We start from the raw sequence: 5,482 nt of genomic DNA, 5'->3' as shown, positions 1-5,482 counted from the left end.
CTCTGGTATTGATATTTTATAGTTATAATGTTACATTAGATTTTTACATTGTTTGGTAGAAAAAATTTTACAGGGTAAGAATCTCATCTGCTTTATGAAATAATGAAAAAATAAGTTCAATCAGTATGCAATCCAAATTAAAATCTCAAGAATACAAGGGTTTTGGGAAGGGAAAGGTGCCTGATTACCTCTTGACTGAAGACCCATTCTCCTATCTGCTCTGGGGGCTCACTGTCACTGCATTTTGAATCGCTTAGGCTGCACTTATATTAGTTGGTTAAATTGGAGATGTTACTGGATGCTGAGGTTAAACTGGCATGCTGCAGCCTGCTGCCAGAATAGCACATTCTTTAAACCTCCAAAATGTTGTGCAAAGACTATTTCACAGCACTCAGGTTTTTCTGGGGAACACTGGAACAGCTCTGTAGTTTAGGTGATAGTATCTCGGTGCCTGGAAATGTTCCTTGCCATTCTGACTTCCTAATATTGACATAATTGCAGTCTGCAGTATCTAAGAAAGAAGACTTACTGCAAGATTTTTTGTCCAAAGAATTATGCCAAACTCTTCTCATGAGGGACAATGCCTACTGTTCCATCAGATTTACAGACACAGGTTTTCAAGCAGATGTTTTGGAGCAGGCAATTGTTTAAGCTGTACATAGAGCACTGGGTGTTCATTAGTATTCAAAATTATTCATTTTAATTGTAAAAAAAAAAGCTAATAACTTAATGAAGTGTAGATAGAATGGATTTCTGCTCCTTGATACAGCACCCATCATTTCAGTGGAAGCAAAATGAAACTAATCAAAGCAAGCATCACCATATTTGTCATCTTTAAACCTACTTAAAATGTATTGCATTGCCTTACAGTTTTGACTTAACAACATGCTAAATTTTCTATAAACTCTTGAGTACAATATAATGATATGGTTTATCTGTCTAAGACAACAAGCATATACTTCCCACAAAAAGAAAAACTATTCTTTAAGCAAATAGATGGGGCGTTTTCTCAGTCTTCTGACTTCTATGTCAGTCCACAGAGCTACAGCCAGCAGTTAACTGTGTTAGTTCATTAAACAGATCCCTGAACAGATCACAAAGCCCATTTATGTTCTGTTAACGCTGGTTGTGCTGCATTGCTCCATCAATTCCTGCACACACACCCCCCCCCCAGCTTGGTTCTTACAGTCTCCCATATCTGCAGTCTTTATTTAAACAATATGCAGTTTTTCAATCATAAGATGTTTGTCTTACTTGGTACACAGAATGAATGGTAACCATTTAATGGGCCTACATTAAATGCTTCATTTGCTCTTTATTAAAGCGATCTGGACCCTACTTTCTGAAACAACAAGAACAGAGATGTAGAGCACAAACACGAAGCATTTTAGAACAAGACATTGTTCTAGATCTTTAATGCAGGACATGGGGGGTGAAGGTCATTTTAGTTTTGGTGCTTGTCGAGTTCTAGACTAGTGCTCATAGTTCATGTGACATTGTGGATGGTACAGAACACAACTGAACTCACCTACAGACAAACTCCTTCACTACAGCCCTTGCAGAACTCAATCACAGAGAGGATTCAGCTCCTGGGCAGAAGGGCTGAAGTACCAGGAGTCCTTTAGCATATTGTGGAAAAACACATAATAGGACACAATGCCTGAAAGCAGCAGCCAGGCATGCCAAATTAGAATACATATTCAATAATAAGGATGATGAACTACTGGGATAAACTACCTAGGGAGTCTGTGGATCTTCTTATTATCTCTTAATTAAGACTGGTCTTGTTTCTTAAGATAGCTAAATTGAAATCAAAGCTATAAGTCTCAATACAAGGTTAACTAGGTGAAATGTAAAAGCAAATGGTGTACAAGAGGTCCAAAGAAAGGTTAGTGCTCTCCTCAACCTAAAAACATACGGAAACATTAAGTATGGAAGAGAAAGAGAAGCTAATACTGACTTACTGGATTGCTCATTTCCTCTACCACCCCATACCCCTCTCCCACTGCTCAAAAAAAAAAAAAAAACAAGGAAAAAATTAAGGATGGAGCTGATTTTTGAAAAGCAACCTTTCATGAGAGATAAAAAATGCAGGAAAATAATGGGGACAAGGATGAAAGAGAGTGATGTATTATGGCAAAGATCTGATACCTTTCATGGCGAAACAAAGGAAAGAAAGGACAGAAGAGTAATTTCACATCAAACTGGCAAGCTGTCAGCCTCAAGGGCAGAGGCAGCAGTAAAGCAGCAACCTTACAGAGATTTTTCATAAGATTGGCGAGGTGCAAGACAGGGAGGTAAAGGCTGTGGGTTGCAACAGCAGCCCTCCTCATGGTCTCTCCTTGAAGAACAGGAGGTGAACTCATCCAATTATGCACAAGGACATTATATTTTCCCATTTTAGGACAGTAAATGCTTGGAGACTTTAGATCAAAGACAACTCAAGTACAACCCCTGCCCAGTAGCTACCCTCATCACACAGCACCCAACGTGGGCTGAAACTCTTAAATGCAGAGAGCACTGAGTCCATGTAATTCAGAGCCATTCATTTGTTTAATTTTGTTACTATGCCACCACTAACAGTGTGCAAGCAGCTAAGGAATATGAGGAATTTTTACTCCTTCCAAAATAGTTGCTAAATAATACCAATTAATGTTGCATTAAAAACTCAGACATTGTTGGAAGTATTTGATATGTGACCTCTGAACTGAGCTGGTGACATACAGCTCCTCTTCCACAGAAGCCAGTTTCCAAGGAGAGGCAACACTCAGCACTTAACCTCTGACTAATCGAACAGCTTTAAGTAAACTATGCCACTTTTCTCTGAGGGATTTTTCAATAACGAATGAAAACCATCTTTCAGCATGGAGGCACATAGGAAATTGAGTGAGAATCCCTAAGCCTCTGAAAAATGCTCAGCCATGTACACAGTGAGAAGGAGTTAATGGAAACAAAGTAGGAAGGATCATCCAGTACAAGCAGGGACACATTACAGCTAAGCAGCACTTGGAAGAGCTTTCTTCACGGGATCCTGGTGTCCTCCAGGCATTTTTCCTACCCCTTCCTCATTGCAGTCTCTAGAAGCTACAGAAAGTGCTCCTTGCAGCATGCTAGGTTTCCCTTCTAGCATACCAATTAGCAATAGGAGTCAGCCGACCATGCTCATTTGTTCTTCAACACACAAGAGTGGCTAGTGAAAGTGCAGCCCCTTAATGCAGCCCCTGGGGAAAAGGGAAGAGGGAAGGCAGGATCAGAACAGGCTCTGGGCTGTAGAGACTAGAAGTGATCTTTGTGCTGGAGGAAGAATTGCCTATGAGTGAAACAAAGCAGACCAGAGCTCTGACTTATGCTGGGTTTCCCCCTCCTCTACAACTCTTAAGTAGGTCACTTCCTTTCTCTTTAGCACAGTTTCCTCATCTCTTTGGTACAGACACTAACTTCTGCCAGAACTAAGATGCGATCTGATAATAAGCACTGCAGCCTATAGAGTTCAGAGAGATGCTTGATAAGAGCTCCTTGAAACAAAAACCCACGCTAATTTCCTTAATAAACTAGTAATACTGCTGGATAGGTTGCAGCTCCTGTGCACACCACACACACCCCTCTCTCATTAGCTGAGAAACCTAAATGCAGCATTGGAAAGGATGTCTTGGTTACCAAGTTCATTAAAATAGAGTCGTACGACCCCTTCCATAAACAAATCAAGAACTATCTTCTAAATGTTACTCCTGCCTTCTCCAAGGGATGAGTTGTTTTTTCCTTCATAGCAGAGTATCTGGAGTAATTTCAAGTCTCTGTGTCTACAATGTCCTAAATATGGTCAGAAATTATACCAAGATTATGCTTAGATTTACAAGATGGAGATTATATTCAACTTTGAAATTATGAAACCACCTCCCATGGAAGTGGTCAAGTGCAGGTGTGTCAGATTTATAATGCAGTTATTCATAAACATACAAAAGATATGCAGACACTGCTTAAGCTGACAGACACTATCCTTTGTTAGCATAAGAAAACTGCAGGCAAGCAAAGAAAATCATTACATACTGTGCTTTAGTTTCTTCATCAGTCTGAAATGTTCTTTGAGCCAAGGTATCTGGGATCTTTTTCTATGATCTGTTCTGCTTATGACAAAGCATCCTTTCTTTGTGCTTGGTTATGCTAACTAAATAGGCCTCCTGCTACAAAACCACATACTGCCAAACCCCACATTTCACAGCTTCAAAAGTCATGCCATATTCAGTATTTCTTGTTTGGAAGGTCAGTACCAAATCACAGAAAATATCAGTATTTTCACATCTTTGTTCTGAATGTGGCAATTCCCCACTACCCAAATCCTACCTCTTTGTGGAGCTGAAGCAACAAGATTTTTCTCCTAAGGCGAAAACATAACAATCAACATTCAAGAGCCCAAGCAACAAAACAGTCCTGAAAAAAGCAGGACACGTCACTTCATAGTAGCATCTAAAATAAATTAGGCAAAAATAATCAGTCAGTGTGTTCACAGAGTCGGGAAGCAATGTCTACAACAGTACCTGGATCACAGGAAACCCCAGCAAGTCACAGAGATGGCTGTAACACAGCTGGAGCAGGGGCAGGGACTGATGGCACTGTGCTGAGCTGAAATTAGGCTCCAGGAGACATGAGCCAGGGTGTGGGGGAGACCCCAGCTGAGGCTGATTATGGCCATTAAAGCAAATTAATGCCCCAATGGCCCTGACAAATGAGCTCCTTCTTGAAAACTCCAGAGTTAAATCCCTGCTAATGCTGATGATTCCGGCGTCTTCTATGGGATCGCAGCTCCTGATAGGAGAATCCCATGTGTGGGTGAAAATAATGCCTCTTCAGAATTGGAATTAATCTTTCTGCCTGATGGTCTGGCAGATCTCAAGGGACCCACTATGTCAATAACTGAAGAGGTCTTTTCTAGATTTTCTACAACCTGCAGAAGTTCAAAAGTAGTAGATAGATATTTTCTATCCAACCACGAATCAGAAGACTCCTCCTTGCAATTAACAGGCATACAGAAAATCTCACTGTTGTGCAGTTTTGTCCCTTACAAGAAGCTGTGAAAAACTCCTCCCCTGGTGTTCAGTCTTTAAGGAACAAATCTATGCAGCAGCAACAGGGCTGCCTGGCTGCAGGGACTGTGATGGTTTGTCAGAGGTGCCAAAGTGTCACTGTGCAGCAGTGATGCCCTGCAGAGCATTACCTGGATATGAGGAAAACCCTGCCAGCAGTAGACGACCACAGTGAAGAGATGGTGCAACACTAAGGGGGTCAAAAAATGATGGGACAGTTAAAAGGGAAATCTGTCCTCAGGGACACATCCTTTTTTTCCTTTTTTTTTTTTCCTTCTCTATGCAATGGACAGAAACAGGTAGCTTCCAGCCTGAACCATCAGAAGTAATTGGACAAAAACAATATTTTATGGGAGTGGTCAGGAAAACTAGTGCTCCAGTTCTCAACTCTTTCATGCGTG

Source organism: Passer domesticus, chromosome 1, assembly GCF_036417665.1.
Source record: "Passer domesticus isolate bPasDom1 chromosome 1, bPasDom1.hap1, whole genome shotgun sequence".
Taxonomy (NCBI): Eukaryota; Metazoa; Chordata; class Aves; order Passeriformes; family Passeridae; genus Passer; species Passer domesticus.
This window is presented reverse-complemented; position numbering follows the sequence as displayed.